The sequence below is a fragment of the Anguilla anguilla genome, chromosome 5, assembly GCF_013347855.1.
Source record: "Anguilla anguilla isolate fAngAng1 chromosome 5, fAngAng1.pri, whole genome shotgun sequence".
Lineage (NCBI taxonomy): Eukaryota > Metazoa > Chordata > Actinopteri > Anguilliformes > Anguillidae > Anguilla > Anguilla anguilla.
The window spans coordinates 38,310,730-38,334,866 of record NC_049205.1 but is presented as its reverse complement, the minus strand read 5'-3'; the positions used below and the strand labels follow the sequence as shown (position 1 = coordinate 38,334,866).

Genomic DNA, 24,137 nt, shown 5'->3' with positions numbered 1-24,137 from the left:
CAATGTTTTTAATAATTTGGAAATCACTAAATGTTTGGAGCAAAGTTAACTACAACTACGTGCTAACCAGTTTTTCCAGCAATGATGTTTTAAGGTATGTTTTCATGTAAATGCTCTCAGGCCCACAGAACACACAGTCACTAAGACAGAAGATGTTAAACAGGTGAACACAACAGTGGTTAGATAAGAAGTTTTTTGTAAGGGTAGATGACAACTTCCACCACTGTGGTAGCTAGCAGCACAGAAATATGTCCCACTGTCTTCAACACTCAAGCTAGTTATATCTAAAGAACCTCTCTCTTTTGCGTGCCCTGACAAATTAAATTTCCCTCTGTACTTATCATCTTGATTGACAAAATCAAAGCTGAGGTGTCCAATAAGCTCTAATGCCTGTTGTCCTTTCACTCGCTGGTACCAGTACATATATTGATAGCTGCTGTCATCATGTTTGCAGATGAGCTGGACATCATCTCTGGGGTTTCCAAAGAGAGAAGGTGGGGTCTGCTCAACAGTGATGGCTCCCGAGTATTCTGCACGAAATGAATGAATGCATTACTGACAGACAGTCAAATACGTTTAATCAAACCAAGAAAAATTCCATGAATATACGACAAAAAAGTATAATTAAAATGACAGTAACTTTAAGAAGGAAACCAAATAATGTAATTAAAGCTATTTCAATTCTCCTTACCGAAGAAACAAAGTAGACGAAGTAAGCAGCTGGTATAAATTTGTTTGCATTGTTAATAGGGAGGTGCTCAGATGATCAGATCACTGAGAGATTTGTTCTAATGCTGAAAGCACAAGAGACCTTGTGATCATGAGACTGTTTGGTGCTGTGATGTGAGTATCTCGGACGTGTTGTCATCTGTCAGTTTAGTGTGCTGAATGTTCCTTGTTGGTCATCATGAGGATGATGTTAATGCTCTCTGTACTGGCAGAAACTCTCCTTGCATATTGTTTTGTCTGTACTGTAATCAGAACACAATATGAGAATTGGATAATTGAAATGAAAATGTATTTCATTGCTAATTGGGAAATATCCCAAATGGACAAAAAAAGGTGGTTATGAAGGTGTATCAATATTTTATTGTGTTTCAATGTTTAAATGTGTGTTGTTTTTATCATGTTGATAATGTATGAGGTATATTTATTTTGAAATATGTTCTGCATTTTTTGTGAAAATTAATACAATTTGTGTAGTGAGTATAGCATAATAACCCAAAAGAAAAAATATACACCAAAAATTCAGGAAATATTTTCTAATCTATCTCAAAAAGAATGATATGTGCAGAACAAACCCCACCAGTCCTATGTTTAACATTTAATAATAATGAAGGGAACACTCTCTGACCAGGGATCTGCAGCACACTACACTTCTCCAAAAAGCCATTTCCTCACCCCTACCCCCATCTTCATGGTGATGTATCTAGATACACTTTCAGGAAACACACAAAACGGTTTTTTGAATGTGAGTGAGGCAGAGTTGTGTCACTGTGTTGACTAGCTGCACAGAAGTACACAGCACTGTCTTCCTCTGTCAGAGACTTCATTATGAAAGAGCCAGAGAGGGCTGAAGGTTTTTTAATTTCAAATCTCTCCTTATTCTTTTTGAAGTCTTCTTCAAACTCAGCGTCAGAATTTGTAATAATGTAAGCTATCAGCTGTAAGCCTTTCCCCAGCTGCTGCCGGTACCAGTACATGTAGTCAAGATTATTGTCATTTTGAAAACAGGAGATATTCAGCAGAACCCCTGGGTTCGTGATGGCCTGGAGAGGCGTCTGATGCACATCTGCACTCCACCCAAACTCTGTAAAGAAATTCAACATACATAAGCAATTGATAAAATAATCGTTTAAAGACAACGCATATTTTAGTTGTTTGTGTCCTATTACTTGATTCATTTCCAACCAAAAATATAATTTTCAAAAAATGTCAATGCTGAAACATTAATTTGAACTTGCTGTATGAGGAAAAAGGTACTCAACACTACTTAGAACATACTTGTGGAAAAGAGGTAAACAAAGGTGACTAGTGACTTTATCCGGTCCATCTTCTCTTGTGAGTTAGACAATGTGATGTGATGACTAGAGAGCATCATAGAGAAAAACAGATGGCTTGTTTAGCTGTAATTTTTGAAACCGCTGGGGTATTCACTACAAATGGTGATGTGGTTCCGCCTATAGGGCATATCTACAATGACACAACAATATGTTACTCTACTGTCTTATCATATCAGAAATATCAATTTGAGGAATGGGGTGAATTTGGAGACTTAAATAATACAATTGTGGTTTTAGATGAAGTAAAAAAAAATCCTTGAAATATCCTTTTCTCAGAAATCAGTGGCACATTATTATGTGATTAAAACTGTCAGTATTCTGGGAAAGCAGATTATCAGTAATGAACAGTGTGGATTGCTTTCCCTCAGACAGGTCTGTGGAAGAGAATCTGATCACAAAAAAATAAATAATACTAAAGACTTGTGGTTTAAAAACTAATGCTGACTGCCTATGAAGTTTGAATACAGCAAGAGAGACGTAGCTTGCTATGAGACTCACTGCAGGGGAATAGACACCTGTGCTCTCAAGTGCAGTCCACACGAGATGAGTGCTCTGGTCTTGGTATTACACGACTGCTGAGACTGGGAGAGATTTAACCAGAGTTACCGATTTACCATGAGTGCAGAGCAGCGTCATTCATTATATTCTGGTATATAAGAAAGGATGGCATAGCCATGGTGAAATGTAGGGGCGGTGGATCTTTGATATGGGGTTGTTTTGCATCTACTGTTCCTGGGGATCTTTTTAAGGTCAGAACAATCAAGAGCGCCAACCTCAGACATTTTTGCCAAATCCCTCATCTCAATCTCAGTTATTTTAAAGGCTTGGCGGTCACTTCATGTTTGGAACATTGAAAATGGCACTAACCTGCTTAGCAGTGTTTTCCAGCAATGCTGTTTTCAGTGAGCGAATGCTCTTTGTCACACTGATCACTCAGTCACTAAGACAGAAGATGTTAAACAGGTGTACTCAGCAGTGGTTAGATGGGAGGTTTTTTTGTAAGCGTAAATGACAACCTCCACCACTGTGGATGCTAGCAGCACAGAAATATGTCCCACTGTCTTCAACACTCAAGTTAGATATATCCAAATAGCCTTTCTGTTTTGCATGCCCTGACAAATTAAATTTATTTTTGTACTTTTCTTCTTTATTGACAACATCATAATTGAGGAATCCAATGAGCTCTAATGCCTGTTGTCCTTGTATTCGCTGGTACCAGTACATATACCGATAGCTGCTGTCATCATGCTTGCAGATGAGTTGGGCATCATCTCTGGGGATTCCAAAGAGAGAAGATGGGGTCTGCTCAACAGTGATGGCTCCCAAATATTCTGCATGAGATGAATGAATGCATTACTTACAAATAGCCAAATGAAGTTTTATGAAACCAAGCAAAAGTCCAAGAATATACAACAAAAAGAATTAGTGTAATTCCAAATTACAGTAACTTTATGAAGGAAACCAAAAAATGTGACTAAAGCTATTTCAATTCTCCTTACCGAAGTAAAAAAGCAGACATGTAGTAAGCAGTTGGTATAAAGTTGTTTGCATCGTTAATAGGGAGGTGCTCAGATGATCTAATCATGGAGAGATTTGTCCTTATGTTGAAAGCACAGAGTCCTTGTGATCATTACTGGTTGGTGCTGTGACGTGAGTATCTGGAACGTTTTGTCATTTGTCAGTTTAGTGAGCTGAATGTTTCTGGCTGATCATCATGAGGAGAATGGTAATGCTCTCTCTACTGGTAGAAACTCTCCCTGTATAATGTTTAGCTGGTAAGAAGAGCGTAATAAGGGAATTAGATAATTGTGACAAAGGTATTAAATTAATTAAATTATTTATTGAGAAACCACCAGATTGATAGACAAAGAAAAAGGTGGTGATGAATGCGTGTTCATATTTTATTGTGTATTTAATTCCATTTTCATTTTATTCCATTGATACTGCATAAGGTAGATTCATTTTGAAATATTTACTGCAATTTATGTGAAAGTGAATGCAATTTAACATAAGTAGAACATAACTCAAAATGTTAACAAAAATGGGTGAACAAAGATAGATTATTTCCTAGACTTAAAATGATCTTAAAATGAATACTTGTTGACCATAACAACCCATCATCCATCCATAATTATCTATACCCGCTTATCCTGGGCAGGGTCATGGGGGGGTGCTGGACCCTATCCCAGCATGCTTTGGGTGAGAAGCAGAAATTCACTCAGGTCAGCCTGCCAATCTATCGCAGGGCACTCACACCATTCACTCATTTATACTTATGGCCAATTTAGAGTCTCCAGTTAGTCTACCCGCGTGTCTTTGGACTGTGGGAGGATGGGTGGAAGTACCCAGAGGAAACCCACACGGACACGGGAAAAACATGCAAACTCCACAGAGACCTCACACAGGCCCAGGCCGGATTTGAACCAAGGACCTTCTGGCTGTGAGGTGACAGTGCCACCCACTGAATAAATATAATAACCCAATGAAGCTTTCAATATTAACAAAGGGAGTGCTCTCAGACCAGGGACCCACAGCATACTACACTCCTCCCATCACCTATTTCCTCTCCTCCACCCACATCTTCATGGAGACAGATCTAGATACCCTTTCAGCAAATGCACAGGGGGGGCTTTTTGACTGTGAGTGACACCGGGTTGTGTCACTGTGTTGACTTGCTGCACAGAAGTACACAGCACTGTCTTCCTCTGTCAGAGTGTTCATTATGAAAGAGCCAGAGAGGGCTGAAGGTTTTTTAATTTCAAATCTCTCCTTATTCTTTTTGAAGTCTTCTTCAATCTCAGCATTGGAACTTGTAATAATGAATGCTATTTGCTGTATGCCTTTTCCCTGCTGTTGCCGGTACCAGTACATATACTGAAGGGTATTGTCGTTGTGAGTGCAGGAGATATTCAGTAGACCCTCTGGGTTCGTGATGACCTGGAGAGGAGTCTGGTGCACATCTGCACTCCATCCAAACTCTGTAAAGCACAACATTATGCGAACATTAGCATTATATAAAATTATTATTTAAAGACAATGCATGTATTAATTGCTTGTGTCTTGAAAGACATTAATTACAATCCATGCAATATTTGAGTGACTTTTAAACAAAAATATAATTTCACAAAACTTAAGTTCATTTGAACTTGCTGCATGAGAAAAAGGTGCTCACCAGTGCTTATAACATACTTATGCAAAAGGGGTAAACAAAGAAGAGTATCAGCCTTATCCGTTCCATCTTCTCTGGTGTAAGTGAATAAGGCAATGAGATTATTAGGGAGCATCTTAGCAAGAAAAAAAAAAGAACAGGTGGTGTGGTTTGCAGTTTTATCAGAAACCACGTGGGCGTTCACTGCAAATGGTGATGTGGCTCCCCCTACAGGACATGTCTACAACAACAAAACAGTATGTTACTTGCATTATCGAATACATTTCATTCAGGGTGATAGGGATGAATTTGGAGACTTAAAGAATAAAGTTGTGCCATTAATTGAAGTTACAAATCCTTGAAATGTCACAAAAATCAGATCACATTGTATTTATGTGATTAAAAATGTCAGCATTCTGGGAAAGCAGATTATCAATAAGGGCATTACAGAAGATTTGCGCTTTAAAGACTAATGCTGACTGCCTGTGAAGTTTTAATACAGGAGGTGGGACAGCACTGACTGCTGTGGGACTTGCTGCACAGAAATAAACACCTGTGTCTGACTCCTCAGCCTGACTGATAGTGAGGGTGATACTCTCTGTCTTCGGTCTGCTAATGGTAAATCTATCACTGATGTTCTCTCCCCTCTCTGGCTTACTCAGGTAGGCAGAAAGCATGACGAGCTGTAGCCCTGTAGAGCTCTGCTGGCGGTACCAGTACATGTAGGTATCAGAGCCGCTCTGACTGCACTGGAGCTCCACAGAGGAGCCCTGGGTCACAACTGTCTGTGAGGGCCACTGAGAGACCTTCTGTTGAGACTGACACTGGACACCTGTGGAAACAAATATGTGGTAGGAATACATGCAATTGATAGCATATTTTAACTCTAAGCATCTATTTAATGACTCCTAAATACTTTGCATGAATACAGTTCCACATGTATTTTAAATCTGTTTGTATTCATATAAAAATGCATATTCATTGCATCAATGCATTATTCATTTTTATATTGTCCATAAGAAATAATTCTTATTGATCCTTACTAGCCAGGCTGAGTACAACTGAAAGAAAGTACACCAGATTCATTCTGAAAGTGGCTTATCCTCGACTGCATGTAACAGAAAAGTGCATATTTTTGAAAGGGGGGTGGAGAAACTATCACTCTCCTGGCCAAACCCCTTCCTGAAAGATATCCGTTCACGAAGGGCGCAGGGTTGTACCTTTCTGCCACCCCCCAACAGCCTGAAAGTACCCGGCACCGTTTGCTCTCTGTATGGTTTTAGTCCTGAACAATCCAGAATGCTGCTTGGTCTTCTTTATTTCAGATCTCTCTGCGCTGAAACCCTTTTCAAACTGTACAACTCGTTCTGTCAGAGTGTCTGTAAATAAATGTGTGCCTTTGCCTGGCATCTGCTTATAGCTATTAGCATCTTTTATGAAAATCTGCGCTGATAAACCTGAAACATGGACGTTGCAAAGAAATTCATACTGCTTTTTCATGCTGGTATTTTCATCAGATGTATATTGTATGTTTTTTGCCAATACTTTAATTTGCAAAATTTGTGGTACATTTCAAAATCTCTAACGGCGCAATCCATACTTGTCATGCGTGCCATACTTGTCAGCTGGATACAGAAAAAACAGGACATGTATGTGGTCGTATTTAAGTGAGGCTGTCTTCTCTAATCTTGTTTTGGAGGTGGTTTTAGATGAGCAGCTAAACCAAGAGAAGACACAGGAAATGGTTTCGAACTATGCACAGTGCTCAGAGCGTTGAGGCTCGACTGCTCAACGGATGTCAGAAGGTGGTGTGGGTTTTTTACCCTTGCAGAAGCAGAATGGTATCACTGTGGGGTAGCAGCGCAGAAGTATGTGCCACTGTCAACTGACTTCAGGGGACTGATCTTGAACGAACCTTTGAAATCACCTGAACTCGTGTATACAATGCTGTACCTTCCCTTGTCAAAACCTGTTTCAAAGTTTGGGTCCCCATTGGTGACAATATTGGCAATGAGCTCAATGCCTTTTTCTGGGAGCTGCCGGTACCAGTTCATGTACCGTAAGTTGCTGTCACTATGTGTGCAGAAAATGTCAATGGACTCCTCCGAATTCTTCACACACTGCCGCGGTGTTTGCGTCACAATAGTCCCCGGGACACCTGCTGCGAAAACAAAAAATAAAAAACATACCTTCGTTTTCATGTCAGTATTTTTCTTTGTTTTGCAAGCAAGAAATACACACGTGAAACACTGCAATACAAATATAAAAAAAGGCTAACATGACATAGTATAAAACTAATATACAACATGGTGTGTGTTTTAGATTTATATTCTATTATCTAATACAAAATAATATTAAAAACATGTAATTTTGTGTTTGTGGTATAACTATGTAAATGATACTACTCCTCTCTAATGTATTCATTTAATTTTTTAAAGAGCAATACCTAAAAGCTGGTGATACATGAGGAATATGATTACTCCAGGTCTCATTTTTTTTCCAGACTGAATTTGTGCAGCTGAACGTTACTATTTCTCAACCCAATGATCTGTTGTTTCCTACACTGCTTTTCTTGACAATTTCCCCTCCCTAATATGTTGTCACAGGAAATTAGGGGAGGACTCAATCCAAGCACCCTTAGCAGCAACATATATCCCCCTGCCCTTTGCCCTCCCCCCCCCCCCCCCCCCCCCCAAACCTCAACATCATCTTCTTTCATCTTCATGGGGGTGGTTCTACACGCTACTTGTACCTTCAGGCTTTTTGAATGTGAGTGAGGCATGGTTGTGTCACTGTGTTGACTAGCTGCACAGAAGTACACAGCGCTGTCTTCCTCGGTCAGAGTCTTCATTATGAAAGAGCCAGAGAGGGTTCCTGGCTTCTTAATTTCAAATCTCATTTTATTCTTTTTGAATTCATCCTCAAATTCCGCTTCAGTATTTGTAACTATATAAGCAATTAGTTCAAATCCTTTTCCCAGTTGTCGGTACCAGTACATGTACGGAAGGGTATTGTCATTGTGAGCGCAGGAGATATTCAGCAGACCCCCTGGGTTTGTGATGACCTGGAGAGGAGTCTGATGCACATCGGCACTCCAGCCGAACCCTGTAAAGCACAACATTATGCAGACATTAGCAATAGATAAAATTATTATTTAAAGACAATGCATATATTAATTGCTTGTGTCTTGAAAGACATTAATTACAATTCATGCAATATTTGAGTGACTTTCAATCAAAAATATAATTTTCCAAAACTTAAATGCTGGAGCATTCATTTGAACTTGCTGCATGAGGAAAAGGTGCTCACCAGTGCTTATAACATACTTATGCAAAAGGGGTAAACAAAGAGGAGTATCAGTCTTATCCGTTCCATCTTCTCTGGTGTAAGTGAATGAGGCAATGAGGTTATTAGGGAGCATCTTAGCGAGAAAAAAAAACGGATGTGTGATTTGCAGTTATATCGAAAACAACATGGGCGTTCACTGCAAATGGTGATGTGGCTCCCCCTACAGGACATGTCTACAACAACAAGACAGTATGTTACTTACATTATCGAATACATTTCATTCAGGGTGATAGGCATGAATTTGGAGACTTAAAGAATAAAGTTATGCATTAAATGAAGTTAAAAATTCCTGAAATGTCACAAAAACCAGAATCACATTATATTTATGTGATTAAAAGTGTCAGCATTCTGGGAAAGCAGATTATCAATAAGGGCAATACAGAAGATTTGCGCTTTAAAGACTAATGCTGACTGCATGTGAAGTTTTAATACAGGAGGTGGGACAGCACTGACTGCTGTGGGACTTGCTGCACAGAAATAAACGCCTGTGTCTGACTCCTCAGCCTGACTGATAGTCAGAGTGGTACTCTCTGTCTTCGCTCTGCTGCTGGTAAATCTACCACTGATGTCCTTTCCCCTCTCTGGTTCATTCATGTTGACAAAAAATATGACGAGTTGTATCCCTGTAGAGCTCTGCTGGCGGTACCAGTACATGTTCTGGTCAGAGCCACTCTGACTGCACTGGAGCTCCACAGAGGAGCCCTGGGTCACAACCGTCTGTGAGGGCCACTGAGAGACCTTCTGTTGAGACTGACACTGAACACCTGTGGATATAAATATGTAGAAGAAATGTGTGCAAATTCATTGCACATTTTAACTCTAAACACAATTTAAATGACTCAAAAATACTTTTCATTTATAGAGTTTCACATGTTTTTCTAAATATGTTTCTAGTCATATAAAAATGCATGTTGATGCATCAATGTGTTATTTATATTCATACTGTCCATAAGAAATCTGAAAATTCTTAGAGATCCTTACTAGTCAGGCTGAGTACCACTGAAAGACAGTACGCCAGATTCATTCTCAAAGCGGTTGTCCAGGACTGCATGTAACAGAAAAGTGAATCTTTTTGAGAGGGGGTGGAGGAACTATCACTCTACTGGCCAAACCCCTTCCTGAATGATATCCATCCTTGAAAGATGGTAGGGTTGTACCATTCTGCCACCCCAAACAGCCTAAAAGTGTATAGAACTCTCTGTATGGTTTTAGTCCTAAACAATCCAGAGTGCTGCTTGGTCTTCTTTATTTCAGATCTCCCTGTACTAAAATCATTTTCAAACTGTACAACTCGTTCTGTCAGAGTGTCTGTAAATAAATGTGTGCCTTTGCCTACAGTTAGGGTGACCTGGTAAGGTTGAGAGTAAAAGATAATAGTGGAGTCCCCAGCCATCTTCATCACAGCCTGCAGTGTCTGATAAATATGCCCATCATTCTGGATCAATACTGCCGAAACAGACAGACAAAACACACAAAAAAGATGAACACATTGGCATCTTTTATGAAAAGCAGTGCTGATGAACTTGAAACATGGAAGTTGTGAAGAAATTCATCCTACTTTTTTATGCTGGTATTTTCATCAGAAGTATATTGTATGTTTTTTGCCAATACTTTAATTTGCTAAATTTGTGGTTCAAAATCTCAAAATGGTTCAAAAACAATGTGATCCATACTTGTCATTTGTGTCATACTTGTCAGCTGGATACAGAAGAAATAGGACAGGTATGTGGTCGTGTCTAAGTCAGGCTGTCTTCTGTAATCTTGTTTTGGAGGTGATTGTAGATGAGCAGCTAAACCAAGAGGAGAAGACACAGGAAATGGTTTCGAACTATGCGCAGTGCTCAGAGCGTTGAGGCTCGACTGCTCAACGGATGTCAGAAGGTGGTGTGGGTTTTTTACCCTTGCAGAATCAGAATGGTATCACTGTGGGGTAGCAGCGCAGAAGTATGTGCCACTGTCAACTGACGTCAGGAGACTGATCTTGAACGAACCTTTGAAATGATCTGACCTTGTGTAGATAATGCTGTACCTTCTCTCATCAAAACCTGTTTCAAAGTTTGGGTTCCCATTGGTGACAATATTGGCAATGAGCTCAATGCCTTTTCCTGGGAGCTGCCGGTACCAGTTCATGTACTGTAAGTTGCTGTCACTGTGTGTGCAAAAAATCTCAATGGACTCCTCGGAATTCTCCATGAACTGCCGCGGCGTTTGCGTCACAATAGTCCCCGGGACAGCTGCTGCGAAAACGAAAAATAAAAAACTTACCTTCCTTTTCATGTCTGTATTTTTCTTTGTTTTGCAAGCAAGAAATACACACACAAAACACAGCAATGCAAATATAAAAAAGGCTAACATGACATAGTATAAGACTAATATACTACATGGTGTGTTTTAGATTCATATTTTATTATCTAATACAAAATAATATTAAAAAACATGCTATTTTGTGTTTGTGGTATAACTATGTAAATGATACTACTCCTCTCTAATGTATTCATTTAAATTTTTAAAGAGCAATACCTAAAAGCTGGTGATACATGAGGAATATGATTACTCCAGGTCTCATTTTTTTTCCAGACTGAATTTGTACAGCTGAACGCTACTATTTCTCGACCCAATGATCTGTTGTTTCCTACACTGCTTTTCTTGACAATTTCCCCTCCCTAATATGTTGTCACAGGAAATTAGGGGAGGACTCAATCCAAGCACCCTTAGCAGCAACATATATCCCCCTGCCCTTTGCCCCCCCCCCCCCAACCTCAACATCATCTTTTTTCATCTTCATGGGGGTGGTTCTACACGCTACTTGTACCTTCAGCTTTTTGAATGTGAGTGAGGCAGGGTTGTGTCACTGTGTTGACTAGCTGCACAGAAGTACACAGCACTGTCTTCCTCTGTCAGAGTCTTCATTATGAAAGAGCCAGAGAGGGTTCCTGGCTTCTTAATTTCAAATCTCATTTTATTCTTTTTGAATTCATCCTCAAATTCAGCTTCAGTATTTGTAACTATATAAGCAATTAGTTCAAATCCTTTTCCCAGTTGCTGTCGGTACCAATACATGTACGGAAGATTATTGTCGTTGTGAGTGCAGGAGATATTCAGCAGATCCCCTGAGTTTGTGATGACCTGGAGAGGAGTCTGATGCACATCGGCACTCCAGCCGAACCCTGTAAAGCACAACATTATGCAGACATTAGCAATAGATAAAATTATTATTTAAAGACAATGCAAATATTAATTGCTTGTGTCTTGAAAGACATTAATTACAATTCATGCAATATTTGAGTGACTTTCAAATGAATGCTGGAGCATTCATTTGAACTTGCTGCATGAGAAAAAGTTGTTCACCAGTGCTTATAACATACTTATGCAAAAGCGGTAAACAAAGAGGAGTATCAGCCTTATCCGTTCCATCTTCTCTGGTGTAAGTGAATGAGGCAATGAGATTATTAGGGACCATCAAAGCAAGAAAAAAAAGAACAGGTGGTGTGGTTTGCAGTTTTATCGGAAACCACATGGGCGTTCACTGCAAATGGTGATGTGGCTCCCCCTACAGGACATGTCTACAACAACAAGACAGTATGTTACTTGCTTTATCGAATACATTTCATTCAGGGTGATAGGCATGAATTTGGAGACTTAAAAAATAAAGCTGTGCATTAAATGAAGTTAAAAATTCCTGAAATGTCACAAAAATCAGATCACATTATATTTATGTGATTAAAAATGTCAGCATTCTGGGAAAGCAGATTATCAATAAGGGCAATACAGAAGATTTGCGCTTTAAAGACTAATGCTGACTGCATGTGAGGTTTTAATACAGGAGGTGGGACAGCACTGACTGCTGTGGGACTTGCTGCACAGAAATAAACACCTGTGTCTGACTCCTCAGCCTGACTGATAGTGAGAGAGATATTCTCTGTCTTCGCTCTACTGCTGATAAATCTATCACTGATGTTCTCTCCCTTCTCTGGCGTACTCATGTAGGCAGAAAATATGACGAGCTGTAGCCCTGTAGAGCTCTGCTGGCGGTACCAGTACATGTAGGTATCAGAGCCACTCTGACTGCACTGGAGCTCCACAGAGGAGCCCTGGGTCACGACCGTCTGCGAGGGCCACTGAGAGACCTTCTGTTGAGACTGACACTGGACACCTGTGGAAACAAATATGTGGTAGGAATACATGCAATTGATAGCATATTTTAACTCTAAGCATCTATTTAATGACTCCTAAATACTTTGCATGAATACAGTTTCACATGTATTTTAAATCTGTTTGTATTCATATAAAAATGCATATTCATTGCATCAATGCATTATTCATTTTTATACTGTCCATAAGAAATAATTCTTATTGATCCATACTAGCCAGGCTGAGTACAACTGAAAGAAAGTACACCAGATTCATTCTGAAAGTGGCTTATCCTCGACCGCATGTGACAGAAAAGTGCATCTTTTTGAAAGGGGGGTGGAGAAACTATCACTCTCCTGGCCAAACCCCTTCCTGAAGGATATCCGTTCATGAAGGGCGCAGGGTTGTACCTTTCTGCCACCCCCCAACAGCCTGAAAGTACCAGGCACCGTTTGCTCTCTGTATGGTTTTAGTCCTGAACAATCCAGAGTGCTGCTTGGTCTTCTTTATTTCAGATCTCTCTGCGCTGAAACCCTTTTCAAACTGTACAACTCATTCTGTCAGAGTGTCTGTAAATAAATGTGTGCCTTTGCCTGGCATCTGCTTATAGCTATTAGCATCTTTTATGAAAAGCTGCGCTGATAAACCTGAAACATGGAAGTTGCAAAGAAATTCATACTGCTTTTTCATGCTGGTATTTCCATCAGATGTATATTGTATGTTTTTTGCCAATACTTTAATTTGCTAAATTTGTGGTACATTTCAAAATCTCTAACGGCGCAATCCATACTTGTCATGCGTGCCATACTTGTCAGCTGGATACAGAAAAAACAGGACATGTATGTGGTCGTGTCTAAGTGAGGCTGTCTTCTGTAATCTTGTTTTGGAGGTGATTGTAGATGAGCAGCTAAACCAAGAGGAGAAGACACAGGAAATGGTTTTGAACTATGCGCAGTGCTCAGAGCATAGAGGCTCGACTGCTCAACGGATGTCAGAAGGTGGTGTGGGTTTTTTACCCTTGCAGAAGCAGAATGGTATCACTGTGGGGTAGCAGCGCAGAAGTATGTGCCGCTGTCAACTGACTTCAGGGGACTGATCTTGAACGAACCTTTGAAATCACCTGAACTCGTGTATACAATGCTGTACCTTCTCTCGTCAAAACCTCTTTCAAAGTTTGGGTCCCCATTAGTGACGATATTGGCAATGAGCTCAATTCCTTTTCCTGGGAGCTGCCGGTACCAGTTCATGTACTGTAAGTTGATATCACTGTGTGTGCAAAAAATCTCAATGGACTCCTCCGAATTCTTCACACACTGCCGCGGTGTTTGCGTCACAATAGTCCCCGGGACACCTGCTGCGAAAACAAAAAATAAAAAACATACCTTCGTTTTCATGTCAGTATTTTTCTTTGTTTTGCAAGCAAGAAATACACACGTGAAACACTGCAATACAAATATAAAAAAAGGCTAACATGACATAGTATAAAATTAATATACAACATGGTGTGTGTTTTAGATTTATATTCTATTATCTAATACAAAATAATATTAAAAAACATGTAATTTTGTGTTTGTGGTATAACTATGTAAATGATACTACTCCTCTCTAATGTATTCATTTAATTTTTTAAAGAGCAATACCTAAAAGCTGGTGATACATGAGGAATATGATTACTCCAGGTCTCATTTTTTTCCAGACTGAATTTGTGCAGCTGAACGTTACTATTTCTCAACCCAATGATCTGTTGTTTCCTACACTGCTTTTCTTGACAATTTCCCCTCCCTAATATGTTGTCACAGGAAATTAGGGGAGGACTCAATCCAAGCACCCTTAGCAGCAACATATATCCCCCTGCCCTTTGCCCTCCCCCCCCCCCCCCCCCAAACCTCAACATCATCTTCTTTCATCTTCATGGGGGTGGTTCTACACGCTACTTGTACCTTCAGGCTTTTTGAATGTGAGTGAGGTATGGTTGTGTCACTGTGTTGACTAGCTGCACAGAAGTACACAGCGCTGTCTTCCTCTGTCAGAGTCTTCATTATGAAAGAGCCAGAGAGGGTTCCTGGCTTCTTAATTTCAAATCTCATTTTCTTCTTTTTGAATTCATCCTCAAATTCAGCTTCAGTATTTGTAAGTATATAAGCAATTAGTTCAAATCCTTTTCCCAGCTGCTGCCGGTACCAGTACATGTACTCAAGATTATTGTCGTTGTGAGAGCAGGAGATATTCAGCTGACCCCCTGGGTTCGTGATGACCTGGAGAGGAGTCTGATGCACATCGGCACTCCAGCCGAACCCTGTAAAGCAAAACACTGTGAGGCAAATAAACACAAACCTGCTAGTAGACAATATTATTATTTAAATTCAATGTGGCCTTTACAAAACAACAATGCATGTTTGTCTCACGCATCAGTGATTCTACCGCAAAAATAATACTTTCCCAAAGGTTTCCGGGAGGAAAGCAGGGTTGAAAAAACTTTAAGGGGAAAAGATTATGACATACTAATTGAACAGAGACAAAAGGAGAGGAGTAACAGGTGTGCCTTTTCCATCTTCTCTGGTGTGGTAACTGTGCCGATGAGGCGAATGCTTTCTCACAGAGATGCACAGATGGCTGTATTTGTCGTTAAGAGGCCTTGTCAGGAAACCACAAGGATATTCACTGCACATAGTGTTGTTATATCTCCCTCTATAGGCCAGATGATGAAATGTGACTTTTTTAAATAAAAAAAAGTTTTTTTTTTTTTTTTTTAATCAAAGGGGGTGTTTATAGCACACTGCAATCAGTATACTAATGATTTCGAGAGCATGCTGCAATAGGGCCTAAAGCAATTTTGTCTTGAACTTGATCTACATTTGGGAAATATGGCAAGGCTTGAGAAAACCCCAACAAGTTAGTCTCCAACCTGAAGGCATGCTGTAATCTACCCCCTGTGTCCAGCTATTCTGTCCCTCCCGGGAGTCTCACCCAGCATGTGACATAAACATTGTTTCTTTACATCATTTCATTAATCTTGGATTCTCAGCACCTTGCTGTGTTTTTGACGCTTGGGTTTGGATATATAGAGTATATGGACTTGTCCCCGGGTCATTCTAGCGTTTTTTGGATTTTGTTATGCAACAAAAATATGAAGATGCTTAGTGAAATAAAATTCATAGAAAACCTATGGTTAAAAAATAGCTTTAGAACATTCCTTATTGAGTGTGTGGAAAACATGTAAGAATTTTTAAATTGTCAAATTAATTCATTAATTCATATATCTTGTAGGTGTACTTTACCAGTGTTGTGAATTTCCATAATTCTGATGTTAATATGGAAAAACAGGCCAGTCATAGAATTGATTTTGATGTGGATTTATGTGGCTTATTGAACATTCTGTAAAAATTTCTACCTGTGAGCCCCAATCATATATGATTGTTCACAGGAAACAACCGATAAGTCCAATGAGGAGCCAGTGCCTCATAGTAATTTCCTAATTGTCATTCTGCTAGTATTTTTGTGAGAACAGACTTTAATGTCACTTTTCTTTAAAAAATAATAATTTGGTGCCAAAGTGGGGCTGTACGCATTCAATTCCCACCCTACTATGGAATGCCCAATTACCATCCAACCTTTCATTCGCAACTTCAACATGCAGTCCACGGGTGCCCGATTAGCCAATGAGGGTTTCTGGATAGTGATGAAATGCAAACCCCTAACTGACTGAGCCTTACCATACCCTGGGCAATGTAATTACTAATTGCGCATCACCCTATCACTCTATAGCCATACCCCTTTCAAGATGGCTTATTCTTTTTAAATGCTGCTCTCTACTGTGTGGGACTGGAACCTGTATATAAACTCAGTTTTTGACAGGTGCAGTGGTGTGATTGTGCCACAGTGCTGCTTGCCGCGCAGAAGTACAGGGCAGTGTCAATAGGGTCCACAGCTTTGATCTTTAAAGCTCCATTTTTAATATTTGGTCTCTCAAAAGTGTATCTCTCTTCTTTGAAGTCTTCTTCAAACTCAGGGTTGCTGCCCACAACTGAATAGACCATTAACTTGATGCCCTGCCCTTTTAGCTGCTGAAACCAGTACATTGCACTGGCACTGAGATCATTGTGAGAACAAGACAGAACCGTTTCTCTTCCTTCCAGTCTGAAAACCTCCTTTGGTGTCTGGAAAACATCAAACCCTTGCACAGAACCTGGGAAAAAAAAGAAATTAGAGAAACATCTCTTCCTCATATGAAAAATTCTGTGTTGGAATGAATGTGTAATTAAATGCATTAGTGCCGGGATATAGTATTTATAATCCTAACAAACAATAAAGAACATGGCTGATGTTCAGCACATGTGAACAGAAACCTAATAAAAAAATCAGATTCAGGAGGAATTTATTTCTGGGTATATGGAAAGGTAATGGACACTTACAAGCTGAGTAGATCATGAAGAGCAAATGAAGCAAATAAGACATCCCTGCAGCTGAAAATCTCTGTAGGATCTGACTGCTTAACAGTGTCACTCCTCTCCTTTTCAATGAAAAGTTTACAGGAAGTGACTCAGTTAAAGGGACAGAGCACTGGTTTTCCACATTCCACTGCATCAGTGTAGCTCAGGAGTCTGAAACCCAGGTCCTGGAGACCCACAAGCTCTGTTGGTTTTTGTTTTCACCTTAAAAACATCACCCAGTTTAGACCCAAGAAACCAGGGGTGGTGAGTTAATGGTGAAATCAACTGTTTTAAGTGATTAATTCAGCGACGGATAACAATGAAAACGTATCAGAGCTTACAGCTCTCCTGGACCAGGGTTGCAGATGCCTGATGCAGATTGTATCTTAAAACATGGCAGTGGGTTAGTTACCCATAGCCAGATCATCATGTTCATAAATCTTAGCAGGCTTAGTCTTTTCTTGTTTTTTTTTTTTTTTTTAAAACAATTGCATTACATTTCCTTTAGTAGGTGCTCTAATCTAGAACAATTTACAATGTAGGAGAAACATAATGATGAATTCACCTAATATGAACAATAATGCCAGGCCTGGCTAACTACAGTCCCAGACACACAAGTAAAGATGCACCCCACTAAAGTACTAGTTCACATAACTATTAGTCAGAACCAAAGTACAAATTCTGTATCAAAAACTATATCTATGACAAGCACCTGTCATGGTTCTGTGTTTCCGTCTGTCTTTCCTTATTGGGCCGCCAGATGGCGGCACTTCTGTTTTGTGTCCTGCTCGTTCCTCTGTTAATTGTATTATTGCTTTCAATTATTTTATTATTGTTTCTGATTGTGTCTTGTTATCCCCTCCTTTTTTGGTTTGATTGTTCTTTGAGTTCACCTGTGTCTTGTTACCCGTCTATTTAAGTTCTTTGTCCCTTTGACTCAGGTGCTGGTTCCTTGTGTTTGTTTCTGACTTGTGTTTGTTTCTTACTGTATGTACCTACCCGTGTACTCTGCCTACCTGTGTTCTGCCCTGCCCGTGTTTTGAGTTCCTCTTGTTTTCTGTTTTTCTTTTTTTTTTGGAGTTTGTGTTTTTGCCCATCGTGGCCTTTTCTGTTCCCTGTTTGTGTTTGCCTTTTTTGTTAGTAAAGTCTTTGCTAATTTTCCCTTTTTGAGTTTCTCTTTCCTTACTCTGCGCCTGGGTCCTAGCCCCCGCATCGTGACAGCACCTGGACGACCGAGACAAAACCACAAAAATATAACCTAAAACCATAACCTGAAATAGTACTATCGGTGGAAGCGCTACAGGATGGGTATGGAGGGGAACAAAGATACAGCCTGAAAAGGAGGACCGTCAGTCAGCTTCAAAAGATGGCCAGTGATTCTGCAGTCCTGACCGTGTTGGGAAGAGCATTCCACTCCAGTGGGGCCAGTAAAGGCTGCCGGAAGCGACCATGCAGGGACGGGAGAGCAAGTCACCCCGAGGTTGAACGATCTGAATAGGGTGTAGGGTTCGAAAATTGATTGGAGTTATGGTGGAGCAGTCCCATTCATTCCCCTGTAGGCTAGTACCAAGGCTTTAAACTTGATGAGCTGTAACCGGTAGTCAGTGAAGTGAGATGAGGAGGGGTGTGACCTGAACACATTGTAGACAACTGATGGCTGCCTGATGTCATGTCACATCCACTTTTATTTATCTTCTGTTGATTTTTTCTTTTGCCTTTAATGATTTCTGTATAATGATCACTCAGTGCTCACTGTCTGTGCATGCTAAGACAATGCAGCACATAAAAAATACATCAGGTCAGTCTTCACATTCATCTCTCCATTCATTTATTTTCACAAGGTATGCAAAGCAATGTTGCATTTGCGATAACAAAAAGCAAAAATAAAGTTCTTTAAATCCCTGTCAATGTCACAATGAATCAACATTTTTGCTTGGATTTGTACTTCAACAATTAAAGTTAAAAGTACAGATCGAGGGTGTACCTTTTTGAGAATTCTTTTTTACTATATGATTAAAAACAAATACAATTTCACCTCTGCATCTGGTTATTATATGATAATTCCAATTAATTTACACTCTGCCACATCCTGTCCTTTGACCTTTGAAAATGCAAATTTCCCTCATTAAAAATAATGTATTGACATAATTGTACTTTGTGCTCCTGTACTCATTGTCATTGGATTTCGTGCCTTACAGTGCATGACTAAGATGATGCACCTTATTCTAAATAAATATTTAGCATAGAAAATAAGTTCCAGAAGCCAAACAAAAATACACACATTATTTTGATATAATAAAAACACTGATAATCATGTCAGGCATAATATAAAATGGCTCCTACTCCACTCTAACAACACATCCCTTGCTCCACCATCTTAAAACAATCTGTTGAAAAGATAGCATGGTAATTACATGATAGTGACAAGTACGTAAAATATTTGATTCTGTACAAGAGACATTCTGATATATTGTAATATGGGTTGATTAGCCAAAGCTAATTTTACAATGCTTCTCTTTTTGTAATAAGCCTTTGATTGTCACTTGCTGTTGCTGATTCTCTTCTGCACTTTGGCTTACATACGCACTGGTGAGGGTTGCTCAACTCAGTCTGTAAACGAAAGTCAGTCAAACCCTAAACATATCATTAAAAAAAAACTGAAGTTAAAATGCACTTATGCTGTTTCTCCTACCATTACAATCAGTAATAAAGAAATGAGGAATAGACATGTGTTGCATAGATACGGTAAGTGTGATGGCACACGGTTAAAAATGCTCGCAGTCAGGCCGTCTGGTTTGGTAGTGTAGAGGTATAAGCACTACCACCGCAGAGACCAGGGTTCAATCCCCGGCAACGGTACTTCTGGCTTGGTCAGACGTTCCTACAAACACAATTGGCAGTGTTCGTGGGTGGCTCTGCCAATTGTGGGTATGAGTCCTGATCAGTGAGCCGGTGAGGGTATGAGTCCTGATCGTTGCATTAGCGACTCCTACTGGTTGGTCAGGTGAAAAGCAGCACCTGGCAACTGTATCGGAGGAGGCATGTGGTAGTCTACACCCTCCCCAGACCAACAGAGGATAGCTCATCGACCAGGACCGTGATTCACACGGGGAATTGGTATAACGACTAAACTGGGGAGAAAAATGGGAGAAGAATGGCAAAAAAAAAAAAAATTCCTTGCAGTCTGGGTGACTGGTATGCAAGACTGAGCTTCAGACATTGCAAGCTTCTCTGCTGCAGCAATGCTGCAAGATATCAAGCATGCTGTGTGTAGACACTTGTGGTTATGGGCCTACTTTAAACGGACATGACCATAACGCGCAACTAGAAATAGTATCTCTGAGTCTATGAGAAAAAAAACAAAAAAAAAAAAACAGCTTACAATAAAGCTAGGCAAGATAGACAAAAAAGCAGGTGGAAAACAAAATCTTAAATTAACTTGTTCATTGTTCTTCATAAGTTACCCTGACAGGCAACAATGGTATAATATACATACAGAGAAGAGACTGAATTTTCGGTGGGATGTGGCTGTTGTATATCTTTGTGTTGGGGGTAGAATACATACCTACATTTTGCTATCTTTGTCCTGTATCTCTGTGGGGGGAAAACCATAAATACATTACCAGAAATCTTACACCATTTTAACCAAATTTAAATAATCAAATATACTTAATATCCACATTCAACCCACCATAATAGAAAACCGCACTGTATGTTGCATCCTCTCTGATTAAGTTCCTGATTAGGGAATGAGAATAGAATGGGAAATCATAGACTCAGAAGGAAAATATTCTCACAAGGTAAACATGAACTCCGAGTGGAAAATTGGGACTGACCATCTCACTGTTGGTTGCACACGTCCTGTAAGACAAAGAGCCATATTATTTCAACAGATTAAGTTTGGTAATGCATTTTCACATTATGTGTGAGGGAGGGGAAGTGTGAAGACCAGACGCGACCAAACAGGGTATCTATAAGTTACCAAAGGACACTCCAGTAACCACTGAGTCTCGTGAGAGACGAAATAAGGGGGTGCTATACTCCTAAGGGACGTATCCCAAATAATGAATAATAAACCCCTAAACGGGTAACTGAGGAAGAAGGAGTAGGCTATATAAAGAAAATAAAGGAACAGGGAAATGAGAAATGAAGAATAAACGACTTCGAACCAAAGTTGAGAAAAAGAAAATGTCTTTTCAAAAACAAACAGAAGATGTTCTGAGGCCAACTAAAACCAGGGGGAAAACTGGTTAGTAAGAGGCAGAAAGGTTTGTGCCCCGAAGGTGACACAATAACCCCTTAAAACCACCAACCTCAGAATGTGAATCTGTCCTAATACCTCCCCCCCCCCTAATAACGTATTTGGCTAGAGCAAAATACGTTACACTCAAGCACCAGTCCACTGCCTACTGACGCTTTAAATACCCAGCCCCAGGTGTGGCTGGTAATCAGCGGAAGATGTGAGCAACCAACAGGTGAAACAGATCCGAGGTAATCCTGTAGGAATGCAAGGAATGTTAGAGCAGGAACAATCATCCCACAGGAACCAAAAATAACGATTAGCCGAATGGCTAATCTGCAAGCTCGAAACGAATCGTCCCCACACACCAAAATAACGATTAGCCGAGTGGCTAATCGGAATGCTAACCACTGAGCCGGTGCAGGAACGGAAAAATGATCTACCCTGCACAGAAACCGTGACATTATGTGCCATGCAAAATATCATTATCCGAACCAGCTTGTTCATTGTGACATTCCAAATTTTCTCCACTGTGGGGAAATAAATTAATTAAATACAAGCAACGCTTTTGAGGGACATGAGTCGTGATGGGGTTTTCTTATGATTTCATAAAAACAGTCGTGTGGATGTTTTGACAAAAGAGGAAGTGGATGTGTCAGTCTCACCTTAGATTGGCCTCTCCCCTCTGACCTGTATTAAAAATAATTAGACACCCAGAGGTGGGTAGTAACGCGTTATATTTACTCCGTTACATTTACTTAAGTAACTTTTTGAATAAATTGTACTTGTAAGAGTAGTTTTAATGCAACATACTTTTCACTTTTACTCGAGTATATTTGCGAAGAAAAAATGTTACTTTTACTCCGTTATATTCGGCTACATTCCGCTCGTTACTTTTATTTTTTACCCATTTTTTACTCAATGCACGTTCTGTTTGTTTCATTCTCTCAGAGAGACTTCAGCCAAAGAGGCTGACTGGTCTTTGCTTTGGCTCTGTCACAGCCCCAAATGACTCCGTTTCACCAATCAAACGTAGCCAGTCACGGCACACAGAAGGATGAGTGGGCAACAACAATGGCTGAAACAACGGCGGGTGATTCGTAGGAGGCAGAACACCCCTGGCCTCACGTTCAAACTGTGATTTACTTACAGACTACCAAAAACAGTAGTTACATTATGCGCTGCCTTCTTTGTCTGCCTAGAAATGTGGACATTTCAGCCTACAAGAACTCAACTTCGAACTTGAGAAAATATGTGGCGGTAAGTTGTAGGTTAGTTTTGGCTGTGGATAGCTAACTATTTGACTGAGTGGTAATTTATTGTCTTGGACAATCCGTTTGTGAAATATAAGCGCATCGGTACCTTCCAAAATAGCTGTGCCTAATACCACACGCCTTGTATACGGCGTTGTCACCCTTTTTAGTACAATCTGGCTTGATTGACAATTAATTTATTCAGTAGGTGAGAGTATAAGCTTTCTAACGATGTATAACATGTCTAATTTTTCTTTTGGAATAGCGTTTTTTAGGTCAGCGTAACCGAAATTTTTCTCATCATCGCATTCACTTATGCATTCACTCACGAAACGAGGTCAACTATTATTCATAATTTCTTGGGAAATACTATTATTATTGAGGACTTCTGGGCATAGCTAAGCCGCATGTTTGCTGATAGACCTAGCTGACATCGTTTTCTGGAGCAAAACAGAAGCGGATTGAACTGTATTGTTGATTTACTGTCTTTGTCTCCATCTACTGAACACAGATAAGATTTCATCATTGCTATGTAAGTAGGCTATTATTTTTCAAAATACTTTGGTTATATACGTTATTTTTGAAATTGAGTGTGTTTAAATACGTTACTGGTATTAATGTGGATATTTCACAATGTAAGCGTTAGTTAGTAGTGTAATAGTTTTTGTGAAGCATGCAACAGTCATGACGTGAGCGCTGGAACATTGCATAGCATTGCATAGCATACATAAAGTTTGTTTACGCTAAACCGGAAGTTCTGCACATATTCCGCGCAAGGCATCATGGGACTTTGGAATATTGTGGATACGTGCATCATAAGGTACAATAATAGTGCGACAAAGCATTATGTTTTCCACATATAAAGTTTCTGTTTGAATTTGAGCAGGCTCCTCTTTGTTGTGATGATGAGTCTATTTTCATGGATAAATCCCCTGTAGCCTCATTGATATTTTTTCTGTCAACGGAGGGTTCACCCCAACGAACTGATGAGGTATATAGACTTAATAGAGTACAACAGAAAGCGAAAATCCTCCTCTTCTGACGAACCTCCTGTGCATTGTTTTATTTAAAGGGATATGATTTAGGCCATATTTGAATTTGCACATGGCTATTTTATATTTTGTTTATTTCTATTGGACAAGCATTTACAATTTTATATTTTGGACATTTGGATTTTTACGTTCATCTTGCTCTGCTTATTTCAACATTAAATCAGATTATATGAAGTAACTCAGTACTTGAGTAGTCTTTTCACAAGATACTTTCTTACTCTTACTCAAGTAATTATTTGGATGACTACTTTTACTTCTACTTGAGTCATTATTATTTTAAAGTAACAATACTTTTACTTGAGTACAGTTTTTGGCTACTCTACCCACCTCTGTAGACACCAAACAGCTCAGAATGAGGGCATAAAACAAAAACATTCAAGTTTCTAAAGTGTATTACAACCAACATACCTCTGCACTCTTCAATTTCAGTGTATCCAATCAAGTTGTCCAAAATGTCACTGTCATACACAGT

General features: G+C 39.7%; 3 long non-coding RNA genes across 6 annotated transcripts; 1 reads left to right on the top strand and 2 right to left on the bottom strand.

Moving 5' to 3' along the window:
- Window positions 1–5,094: 5,094 nt before the first annotated feature.
- Window positions 5,095–8,839, top strand: LOC118227157. The gene is made up of 2 exons (XR_004765187.1): window positions 5,095–5,227; window positions 8,513–8,839. It is a non-coding gene; the product is annotated as an uncharacterized LOC118227157 (long non-coding RNA).
- LOC118227156 lies at window positions 7,917–11,157 on the bottom strand. Of its 2 annotated transcripts, XR_004765186.1 has the most exons (4): window positions 11,080–11,157; window positions 9,541–10,796; window positions 8,521–9,323; window positions 7,917–8,316 (listed from the first exon to the last, which is right to left on the bottom strand). It is a non-coding gene; the product is annotated as an uncharacterized LOC118227156 (long non-coding RNA). The 2 variants fall into 2 exon arrangements; XR_004765185.1 differs by lacking the exon at window positions 11,080–11,157 and having other exon boundaries at window positions 9,541–10,842.
- A 7,768-nt stretch (window positions 11,158–18,925) lies between these two features.
- Window positions 18,926–21,467, bottom strand: LOC118227245. 3 transcript variants are annotated; one of them, XR_004765216.1, is made up of 5 exons: window positions 21,434–21,467; window positions 20,957–20,981; window positions 20,812–20,858; window positions 20,686–20,714; window positions 18,926–20,001 (listed from the first exon to the last, which is right to left on the bottom strand). It is a non-coding gene; the product is annotated as an uncharacterized LOC118227245 (long non-coding RNA). The 3 variants fall into 3 exon arrangements; XR_004765215.1 differs by having other exon boundaries at window positions 18,926–19,730; XR_004765217.1 differs by having other exon boundaries at window positions 20,690–20,714.
- Between the last annotated feature and the right edge of the window lie 2,670 nt (window positions 21,468–24,137).